This window comes from Hyperolius riggenbachi, chromosome 8, assembly GCF_040937935.1.
Source record: "Hyperolius riggenbachi isolate aHypRig1 chromosome 8, aHypRig1.pri, whole genome shotgun sequence".
NCBI classification, from domain to species: Eukaryota; Metazoa; Chordata; class Amphibia; order Anura; family Hyperoliidae; genus Hyperolius; species Hyperolius riggenbachi.
Window position 1 is genome coordinate 82,155,048 of NC_090653.1, and position 12,242 is coordinate 82,167,289.

The window sequence follows — 12,242 nt, forward strand, 5'->3', positions numbered from 1 at the left end:
ACAAAACAATCAATGCATCTCTTGCTGCCTGTATATATAGCTGTGTGCCTAACATCTTGTATACAGTAACAAAGTCTGAAGATGGCTCATTAACCAAAGGCTCATTGTTTTACTTTTGGTTAGCCAATAAAAAATATTATTCTGTTACAAAACTTCCTGCTGGCTGATTTTAAGATCTGTCTTAAGTGCTAAATTGACACTGTGTAAAGTACACCTGAGCTTATGCTGGGTACACACAATGCTATTTCCAACATGTCCGATCTGCTTTCCAATCAATTTTCTGAAAGAATTTTCATAGAAGTGAACAGCAAATTGATCGAAAAATTGAAATTAGATCAGACATGATGGAAATAATCGACCTGACAGTAAATCTGTCAGAAAATTGCATCATGTGTACCTAGCATTACACTACATCTATGCCAGTGTGTGTAGTGTCAGATCCTTCTACTTACCTGTTCTCTGTTTTGGATGGCCTTCTCTCCATTGTGCTGCACTGTCCCCTATTTGTGGCTCTGACGGCAGCAAGTAGCACAGAGGACAAAGAAGCAGCGCTGTCCACTGGGGCTCCTTGTGATTTTACACTCCTGTATGCAGGTGCACAGGAGCCGAGGGAGTGTTATGGGTATGTGTACTTGACAAGTGCTGCTGAGTGCTCATACATGAGCATCATTTCTGAAGTATGCAAGCCCAGAACACTATCTCCTGCTGTGCATGCAGACAGGAGCGCAAAATTACATGGAGTGGACAGAGCATGCACTGCTTCTTTGTAAGCACAACTGCACCCGTGTCAAGTGCTAGCAAGCCCTCAACCAATGCATGGGAGCAGATTACAAGTGGTATATTCATGTGAGGGAGGCATAGATGTTGCAGGCAACCTGTAGCGGACGCCATACAATGTCAAGCAACATGCGTGCATTTTCTCCTACTACCGACCTATTGTGACTGCATTGCTGCTCAGACAGGATGTGATGTCACCCAGTTATCACGGCCGCAGCAAGCATGCAAAGCTGAAGCTCAAAAAATGTATTAAATATAGTAGACAGTTATTGACAGACATCCCTATGTTGACCATGATACAAAAAACCCTCTAAAAGCATGAATCAGGGACGCCTTCAAACCACCAAATAAAATGCATCTATATGGCAGGCAAACTAGACCTTATCCACAGATAGCACACCATATCATACCAGCTGGTATCAGCTGGTTTCCCCTAATTTAAAGAACCGGTCAAGCCGACATCAAATGCAGCCGCTGCGGCATAACGCTCAGACACGCGTGGCTAGTGTGTGCAGGGATGTCCGTGGTTCAGCCCATGTGGCCTTGAGAAAGCCCAGTGATTCAGCGAAACATGTAGGTGGGGAGGAGGCTGAACCAGGGATGTCCCATTGTCACAGCAGTGCATCCCTATATATCAAGTACCGGATCAAGTGGTTGATCTAGTGCAGCCTTTCTCAACCTTTCTACTCTGGAGGAACCCTGAAAATAACTTTTTGATCTCAAAGAACCCCTGAAAACAATTTTTTGATCTCGAGGAACCCCTGCATTTGTTTTGCAGGAGGCATGGTCTGTAAAAGTCTGTGTGGCTGTTTACTTCACTACCCCCTATTACACTGCCACTCATTATACTGTCTGACCCCCCAATTTAGCGCTTCTTGTTACAGTACCATCTATTATAGTGTGCTCTATTATACTTCCCCCATGATGGGAAAAATGCCAAGGAGCCCCTGCAGAGTACTCAAGGAACCCTGGGGTTCCAGGGAACCCTGGTTGAGAAAGCCTGATCTAGTGTGTGTACAGCCACAAGACTATTTAAAGTATTTCAGTCCCTGTACACTCGCTGACAGTCCAATAGAACTCTCCCTGTATCTCTTTCTCCAAACATAGTGAAACCAGGTAACAAAATAAAAAACCCTACCACGGGGGCAGACTGACCATTAGAGCACTCGGGCATGGGCTGAGGGCCCGTGGTCAGTGGGGGGTCTGCCCCTGGTGGGATTGAGATTCAGGGAGGGTGGGCGCAGCAGCGGGAGGAGCGGGAATAGCTTTTACAACTCGCCTTCTGTCACCAATCCCTGCAGCCTCTATCTCCTTCCTCTCTCCCCGGCATCCGGCGCACTGGTTACAGCACCATTTTGTGATGACCTGGCCACAAGTCATCACAGGGGGCGCTGTTACCAATACGACAGACCCCGGGACAGGAAGAAGATAGAGTCTGTGGGGATCAGCGGCGGAAGGGGAGTTGTAACAGCTATACCTGCTCCTCCCGCCGCTACGGGGCACCTACCTACCTAACCTATACTGAAGGCACCTACCCATCTAACCTATACTGGAGGCACCTACCTATCTAACCTATATTGCGGGCACCTACCTATCTAACCTATACTGGGGAACCTACCTATCTAATCTATATGGGGGTACCTACCTATCTAACCCATATTCGGGCACCTACCTATCTAACCTATGCACAGGATACCTACCTATCTAACCTATACAGCGGGCACCTACCTAACATATACTGGGGGTAACTGTACTGGCTACCTATATTGGAGGCACCTACACCTCCGCCACGCAAGTGGGTGTGGCCTGTGGGTGTATGGGGCCCCATAATCTCCTTTTGCCCGGGGGCCCCATGAGTTGTCAGTCCACCCCTGCCCTCCCACTCTCTTTTATAAAGGGATGAGGATGTCCTATTTCCCCATTGGTTGCAGGTACTATATTGTCTGAATTCTCGATAACAGCATTTCTGTTTCATACTATCAATACATAAAAGGAGGCGGAGCCTGCAGTTAAGGCCTTCCTACACTCACATGTGTATTTGTTCGTATTTGTTAAATACCTTCTGTCATTTGCCAAAGACATGTCTCTGCTTTAGTTATAAAACACTGTCTGCATAATGCTTTATTTAAGCTATCATAAAAATGACTTGATATGGAGATAGTGTTTCTTTAAATGCTCTCCAGTGTCTCTCTGTACAGCCCTCCATGCAGAATGGGAGCAGTTCGAGTTTTACGTCTCGGGTCCCCTGGGTAGAAGCAAGAGAAACCATGTGTGAAATGGATGGATTGGTTGTTAAATGATTTATGCCTACTCCGTCCCTCTCCCACCTCCCCCTGCCTCCCTCTTACGCCAGCAGTGATTGGTTTAACCCATTTCAAATCTGGTAGAATATGCATTTCACGCTGGGCCTAGGGAGCTCATTACTGGGGAACAATGCACAGGTACTGCTGTGGAGGAGAGGGGACGTGACAGCAAACTGGTGACACCGGCCATCAGATGCATGCCTGCCTACTGCCATCTAGTCATTGCAGAGGCAAGCATACAGCTGAGAGATGCTTTATAATTACAGGATTACAGACACAACATTACATTATTGTTATTATTCAATTGTTAGCTAACATAATTAGCACATTAGATTCAGCCTCTGCAAATCAGATATGAAGTACCAGCCAATACTCTAGTCTGGGTAATCTGCTAGATGAAATGGTAAGGGGTCCCTTGGCTCACTAACACTGTGCTGCAAAGAGAACCTGTGTCCACTTTCTACTTTCACATGTGAGCTTGTGTGATATGTATATAACTAGAGGGGTATATTTCTACCCTCCAAGTACAGTAGTTCCTCTCTTCCAGTGGCGTAACTAGGGGAGAGCAGCCCCTGCGACTGCACGGGGGCCCAGAGGCATGGGGGGTGGGGTGGGGGGTCACCTACTAACCTTCCCTTTCTTTGATTGTCCAGATCAGGTGTTTTTGTGGCTACATGTTATGGGTGTGAAGATCCTGATGGCCACACTTGATTTATGAGCCTTGTAAGATGGGCCTCCAGGCTTTGAGGGTCACCAAGGGGCACAAGAAGGGTTGTGAACATTGAGGGGCCCCAGCTAAGCTTTTCTGGGGGCCCCATGATTTGTAGTTACGCCCCTGCCCTCTTCCATGTACAGCAACTTCCTCTTCAATATGGGACACTCATCAATGCATATCGCCCAACATTTGGAGACAAGAAAGCATAGGCGTAGCAATCACCCCTGCAAGCCCTGCTATCACAGGGGGCCCCAGAGGCTTTGGGGTCCCTTCTCCTCCCTCTCCCCAACTGCAGGTGCTGCCAATTAGTAAAAAAAACCTCCCTGTTCACTCATAAAAACCGTGTGGAAGGAATATGTGTAATTTTTTTCCTGCTTCCAGATGCTGCTTCACAGCAGAACACTCTCTGCTGCCATTCCCCGGCTCCCGATCACGTGACCTGCATGGGGATCTGGGACCAATCTGGGATCATTTTTGCAGTGGGGCCCTATTAAGTCTTGTTACGCTCCCGCAAGAAAGAGGGACACATTTAAGATATGCCCCTGTTGCACCTCCATTTTCACCACCAACACACCCCTGGCTATACCTAGTAAGTGAGAAAAATGCATATACCTAGTGAGAAAAATACATATTTTCATAATTTGAACCTACTGGTCCTTTTATCTTTACTACTTTTTCTTCCAGCAATATACCAGTATATTTGATGGGAACACAATATAGGGACGCAGAAACACATTTTTCAGATCTGAAAGAGAGATTAATGAGGAGGAAATAAGGGCACAGGGATTTGGTTCTTAAAGGGAACCAGAGATGAACGTTTCACACAAAAACATAGCAGTCGATAGCTTGTAAAGAATAAATGCTCTACCTGAGAATTTCGCCGCTCTGGTGTGTCTTTTTTAGTGTTTTTTATCCATTATTGCTCCAGGAAAAATTGAATATGGCCACTGGCTCATACCCATTCTGCTCCAGGTTATGAGCTGTTCTGGATGTGCGTTCTAGGCTCTATGAGACTATAGAAAAGCAGGGCTGCTGCTGCAGCCTTTTATCTGTGTGCTTTCATTATTCTGGTATGCTGTGCAGCTGCCTGTAGGAAGTGTCTCTCATAAAAATGAAACTGCATAGGTAATAATGATGACTGCACAGTCAGTGCAGACAGATCCCACAGCCACACTTGTCTGTTGCTTCAGAGCTTCTTTCTCAGCAGAAACAGCTCCTCCCAGTCATCAGAGCTCTGAGTATACAAAGCAGGAAAGCTGAGCCAAGAGGGGGCGGGTTTGGGCTTGAAAAGACTTCACAGAAGACTGACTCAGCTTTAATGATTGAAGGTCAAACCTAGACTGAATGCTCAGTCGGGGATTCTTATCAGAGCTGATAACAGGCAGATTTAGCAGAGAAGAATGAAACTAAAAGCAGGGTAAGTGTTTACTGTCATGTTCCCACTGATAAATGTAATAAAATACATGACGGTGCTTTGTCTCTGGTTCTCTTTAAAGTATCCCTCAAACAAGGCTTGGTTTACTCGCATTTAATTACCATATGATGTGGAGCACAGTCCAGCGCCCCCTGTGGTCTCTGCAATACACTGCTGTAATATTCGACGGAACATCGACTATAGGTGGGGAGGAAGTGGCAGTTCCCCTCCTCTCAGCCCATATCAAGGAACGCCCCTTTCTCTCCTTGTTTATCACACCATGCCCACACTCATTGCAGCTCTCCTGCGCACTGTAAGAAGACACAGTATATCGGGAACGATACACAGGAAGTGAAGGGGGCGTTCCTAGTGGACGGGCTAAGAGGAGGGGAACTGCCACATCCTCCCCGCCCATAAACTGTGTTCAGCTCAGTTCCCATATGCAGCTGCTCTTGAGGAAGTGGATCCTTTTTTTAACAATAAGATCCGCTTCCTGCGTTGCTCAGAGTTGACAAAAACGTGCCAAATGGGTAAAGTTTTTGCAGCAAGTGGGAACCGTGCCTTAAAATAAGCAACAGAACACCATAGAAACATAGGCTGAAGCTTACTTTAGGCAGGCAAACAAAATACAATAATAATAATACTGTTACCAAATACAGCAGTGTTTTTCCTTTCACAATGCTTGATTGGCTAATATTAATCATAAATACACTTGCAACCTGGCCGGCAGGTAATTAAAGTTACAATCCGCGTGCAACTCTGCATAGGAAAATAAGGGGAGTTGTCTAATCACTATATGGGGTTTGGGGGCTCGCGAGGACGAAACATAAAAAAGCACAACAAAAATGGATGGCTGCCTGCTATGTGAACTGCGGCTACCAACAGCAGGCGCAAAGCCCATTTTTGTTGCGGGGGGAGTGTTAAAGAGAATCTGTATTGTTAAAATCACACAAAAGTAAACATACCAGTGCGTTAGGGGACATCTCCTATTACCCTCTGTCACAATTTCGCCGCTCCCCGCCGCATTAAAAGTGGTTAAAAACAGTTTTAAAAAGTTTGTTTATAAACAAACAAAATGGCCACCAAAACAGAAAGTAGGTTGATGTACAGTATGTCCACACATAGAAAATACATCCATACACAAGCAGGCTGTATACAGCCTTCCTTTTGAATCTCAAGAGATCATTTGTGTGTTTCTTTCCCCCTGCATCTCTCATGCACTGAAGTTTCAGGCTGCTCTTTTCTTCCTGCAAACAGCTTTGCCCTTGTCTGTAATTCCTCACTATGTGAAAGCCCAGCCAGCTCAGAGGACGATTTATCCAGCTTGTAAAAGATAAGAGAGAAGAGAGAAGCTGCTCTAATCTAAATAACACACAGGCAGTTTGCACAGAGGGGCCTGGAAGGGGAAGTTCATAGCAGAACCACAACACTAAAGAACTTGGCAGCCTTCCAGACACAGGCTGACAAGTCTGACAAGAGAGAGATAAGTTGATTTATTACAGAGACTGTGATAGTACAAAGTGCTGCAGTAAGCCAGAACACATTAGAATAGCTTTTGGAACTTGTAGGATGATAAAAAACAGGATGCAATTTTTGTTACGGAGTCTCTTTAAGGTTAGGCGCCAATTCAAATTTACGGATATTAAACTACTGCTATTCTATGCGCCCTTAACCGATTTTTGGGGGGTTTGCGCTGTACCCAAATTAACGTGCAACATTTTCAAATGTGCACAATAAGGAGGGGAGGGTGAGCAATGATTCCTCCTTAATAGGTGCTATGGTGTTTTTTTCACTGCTGAAACAACTTCAAACAATAAATAATTAAAATAAACACATTTTGCCAGTTAAACAATACTATTCCAGAAGGACGCACTGTTGAAATGTCCGGAGTGTATCTCCCGGAGTTGCTATGCAATGAATTGCTGAAAGGCTGATAGCTCTATATAAGGGTCTGGTGTACTGACTGCCAGGCCTAACAGCTGGGGTCACATACTCCCTGCACACCCCCTGGAATCTGGGGGGGGGGGGGGGGTATAGCAATGCAGTAATGAGATGGCACAAGCACCACCTCAGTCATACAATGGAGTAGTCAGTTGTCTCTCATTTCCAGGCCAGTTTTTCAGCATTCTACAATTTGACATTTTTTACCCATAGTAGTAAATCCTACAATTTTGAATCTTTATTAACAACGTAACGTACACATCACTATTTCTTTCTTTTGAGCGATGCAGTACTTAGTTCTTTACATAATAAACACAAAGTTGATGCTATGGGAATTACTACCATTATTTTAAATCTTTAACCTCCTGGGGACTGCCGAGCTTAAGTCCTACGCCACACTTGTGGCTGTCTAAACCTGATGCGGCGTAGAACTTACGCCATCTGCTTTTAGCGCTCCCGACGCAATCGCATGCACCCGAGAGGGGAGTTTAAGCTGTCAAATGACAGCTGACATCTCCCCTCACTGATCAAGAGCCATGGCGATTGTAGTGATCAACCTAAGCATCAGCGGTAAGAGGGGAAGAAGAGGACCAGGATTCAGCTTCCGGACATTCCCCTGGTGATCGACACTCTCTTCTGCTCTGCCTGTCATCCCTGCTACCTCTGCCTCTATTGTCGGGTCCTGGCTTGATGATGTCATCAAGCCGGAACCCGGAACTTCGCGCCAGTGCAAGCAGGGATGCAGAGCGGAGGGGGTAGAGCTGCTCATCGCTGGAGCTTGGGAGGTGAGTAATGGCTGTTGGCTATACGGGGGACACCTATCTTTACTGGTGACACCCATGCTTAGCTATCTAAACGCCCCCTCCCCACCAAATGTAAAAATCCTCTGGTCCTTAAGGGGGGTTAGGCTGCAGGTCCCCAGAAGGTCAAATAAAGCCTCAATTCAGGCTGATTTTTTTTCTATATGCATTCAACAGAACAGCATTTTAAATTAACACTGTAGTTCATATAAGCTTTCATTATTGTATTTTATGGAAATACAACCATAAATAACTATGCATATACAGTATTGGTGCATCGGATGTTAGTCACCGAGGCTCCTTTTTTTAAGATTTCATTGGAATGCGATTCACCTTCATTGACATCGCAATGTACCCCCCAAAAAAATCACATTGTGCATTAGCGGCGCAACCATACAATGAAGCATACAGCACAATGGAAGTATGCCTCACTGCCAATATAGACACGCACGCTACCTTGTAAATGCATTGCATGCAGCACGTTAACCTGATGGAGCCCACTGAATCGGACCGCAATCAATGTGATAGCCCCATAGGAATATCACTGCACCTGCAACATGGCACATTGTGTGAAAGGACCCTAAGGAGGCATTGCTATGGTTAAACCCCCCCCCCCCGTAGTGTAGACTAAAGTTACTCACCTGATTGGCTGCTGGAAGGTGGGAGTAGAGTAGAGAAATGAGGGAATGTTGCAGGATGTCAGGTGGTAAAGAAGCGGTCACCATTGATCTGTGAGTCTCTGCCCCTGTAAGCTTCTATCTTTATCCTGCAAAATGTAAGCATTGTTAAAATATATTTTTAAATTTACATTTTTTTATATATACCGTAACTTATGTTCTATGAAAGGCAATTATACACTTAATGTACGGTAAATGTGGATTTAATTCTACATTAAACAAGTTTTGGGGTAAATGATAGATTTTACAAACTAAAGAAGAAATAAATATCCTTCAGCATTTCATAGAATAGATCACCATCTCCTCTACAGCAGGGGTGTCAAACTCAAATACAGAGTGTGCCGAAATTGAACACTGGTACCTAGTCGCGGACCAACCTCAGTGTCTACTGGACATACTCCATAATTCCCTGGTGTCTAATGTCCCCCCTCCCTCTCCTATACAGTTCCCTGGTGTCTAGTGGTCCTCCCTCTCCTATACAGTTCCCTGGTGTCTAGTGGCCCTCACCCTCCCGAATGCAGTTCCATAATGATTAGTGCTTTCCCCCTACCTCCCCCATATGGCCATATGGCTTCTCTGGTGTTCTAGGGCTTCACCTCCAATATAGCTTCTCTGGTCTAAAGTGGGCCAAACATAATGCAAAGTGGGTAAACCACTTGGGGGCCAAATTGAATGGCTCTGAGGGCCAAATTTGACCCAGGGGCTGGAGTGTGACATGTATGCTCTACAGTGACCTATGCTTGCCTGCTCACTCCGACTAATGCTGGGCATACACGGTGAGATAATGCGCCGGAATCGAGCCAGCGGCTCGATGCCGGCGCGTCACCGCTCGTCCGCGGGCACTTCCTTATCAGCGCTTTGTTTTCTGCATTGTGCTCCCGCAGGGATCGTGCGCAGTAGCGATCCGCCGCGGTGATCGAACACGTGGATAGGGAGAAGGTGTTTGGAGGAGTAGGATGTTACCTACTGGATCTCCTGTGAAGGAGGATTGGTGATCACTTGCTGGATGCCAAACCACACTGTGGACTGCTGTGAGTGTGGCTTTGGCCTGTTGGAAATATACTTGCTTTGAACAAACTGGACTTTTTACTACAAAAGCTGACGTAAGCTTACTGTTTATTTTCCTCATTACTGCTGAAACTAAGCTGTTTATGTTCTGCTGCTAAAATAAACGGACTTTATTTTGTACATCTGTGTACTGCGTGCTGGCTGCCACCTCTCTAAACTTCACAATATATATATGTTACGGCCAGAACCCAAAGTTTGGTCACTTTGCGTTCTGGCCAGGGCAGCAGAGCGGGGAGGCTGCAGACATTTCTTCTGCCAGCACCCGCTCTGCAGGAACGAACAGCAGGATTCCCTGTTGCGACGAACGACTCTGGGGGGACACGCATGTTCCCGCCGGATGCCAGGAGAGAGAGAGGCAGGGAGGAGGAGAGAAAGCCGGCGGCTTTATCTGCTACATTGCCGCTGGCTTAATTTCATTAAATGAACGCACTTTTGACACATTTGGCCGCAGCGAGACGGCCAGAACATACATTAATCTTTACTGCAATAATTTCATTTCTAACATTGGCCGCACCACCGCGGCCAGTTCGCACATTGACCGGCCAGAACCCGAAGTGGCCAGCCAGAACGCAAAGTGGCCAAACCTCGGGTTCTGGCCGTAACATATATAAAACATAGGGATATAGTAAGTATCCCATCATGACCCGTCAGGCTTCCTTCCCTGCAAGGAAATCAGTGAATTAGAATATGAATTTGGAGTGTATGGTGCACATTGATGCACATCACTGCTCTTGGCTATTATGACATAGAGGCCACAGTGCATTATTCCCTGTAGTACAGCACATCTAGGAATGAACAGTAGTGCTCTTGCTGATACCATCTGACCGTATGCAGAGTGGAGAGACTTTGGTTGATATTTATGGATCTCACCCTTGGTTGGGGAATGTTCCCTTCCTCATTAATGGAGTGAATCTGATTATACATGAAGCAGAAGGATTGTCCCAGACAATTACCCTCGCCTTTCCAGCAGGTTATACATGGAAGAGCTGAGTAATTTACCGGCTGGGTCTTCTGTGACCTCCCACCCATTAAAAGGAACTGATACACCTTTTCTTAGAGAAATCGATGGAGCCCAATCAAGCATTGTCTTGTTACAGCGCTCCGTACACCCAGGGACCCCCTTAAATCAGACAGACAGCTCTGAAACGGCCTTCTCCTCGTCACCATAACTCATAGCTGTCAGCAGAATTCATCAAACTCCTCCGGGTGATCATTCACTTTAGAGAAAGCAGCGAGAATTGATTTTTACTGGAAGAAGAAAACCGCAACTTGTCAATAGGCATCGCTGGCCCCCCCGACAGAGCTGTACGGTTTATAGGGTAGCATTCTCGCTCTGTCAGAGCTGTACGGTTTATAGCGTAGCATTCTCGCTCTGTCAGAGCTGTACGGTTTATAGCGTAGCATTCTCTCTAGCGCTCCGCTGTCGTGGGAGAGTCCTCAGCTCGGGCTGATGTATCTGCATAATCTTAATAATCCGCTCATTAGGACTGCATATGCACCGGCAAGTGTCCGCACTGTACAGTGCATTCATCTCCTGCTTAAACACACCGAGTCTCATTCATCAAAGTGTCTGAAATTGGAACTTTCTGTGCCGGATGAAAACTGCACAGCAAAGTGATTTATAGACAGTGAAAGGGGAATATGATTGGCTGCTGAGGGACTATACTGCCAATTGCTATTACAGATACCTTATTAAAAGAGGCCCCACTGGCTCACATTTAAAGCGTTTAGTTATACAGTGGGGTAGCAATAGGGAATAGAGAGGTTGCAACAGCACTGGGGCCCCTGGACCAGAGGGGCCCACTGGGTGTCCTCCTTCTTCCATCCTATTAGCTTTGCATTGGTGCTATGCTGGTAATGAATACCTCTATATGTGCATTGCATAGTGGCAATCCTTAACCTCCTTGGAGGTAACCCTGTGTGTGACACGGGGTGTGACACGGGGTAAGCCGCCAAAGGGCGCCGCTCAGGCCCTGCTGGGCCGATTTACATAATTTTTTTTTCACTTTGCTAGCTGCGTGTGCATAACAATCGCCGCCACTACCCGCCGATCTGCCGCTATCCGCCGCGGAGCGCCCCCCCAGACCCCTTTCACTGCCTGGCCAATCAGTGCCAGGCAGCGCTGATAGGTGGATCAGAGCACCCGCTGACGTCACGACGTCGATGACGTCATCGGGATCGTCGCCATGGCGACGGGGAAGCCCATACAGGGAATCCCGTTCAGAACCGGATTCCCTGCAGGGTAAAAGCGCCGGCGGCGGTCGGAGGGGTGGGAGGGATAGTGAAGGGGGGGGGGGGGGGGGGCATGTAGCTAGCGCTAGGCTAGCTACATGCTTTAAAAAAAAAATTGAAAAAAAAAAGTGCTGCGCTTCCCCCTGGCGGATTTATTGTACCGCCAGGGAGGTTAAAGGACACCCGAGGCGAAAATAAACTAATGGAATAAATGATTGTATCTATCCTCCTTCTCCTAAAAATGACTTTTTAAGATATTCCACAGTTTTATTTTATGTTTAAGGCTAGTTACACACCAGGACGTTGCAATTAGGG

General features: G+C 46.5%; 1 protein-coding gene across 16 annotated transcripts in view; it reads right to left on the reverse strand.

Annotated features, from left to right (window-relative positions):
* Positions 1-12,242, reverse strand: part of HIPK4 (homeodomain interacting protein kinase 4) — a 546,520-nt gene that overhangs the window by 112,823 nt on the left and 421,455 nt on the right. For all 16 annotated transcript variants that reach the window (XR_011023519.1, XR_011023518.1, XR_011023522.1 and 13 more), the window contains one exon: positions 8,592-8,716. The gene's annotated coding sequence lies outside the window, so the exon portion shown is untranslated. The remainder of the gene's footprint in view (positions 1-8,591; positions 8,717-12,242) is intronic.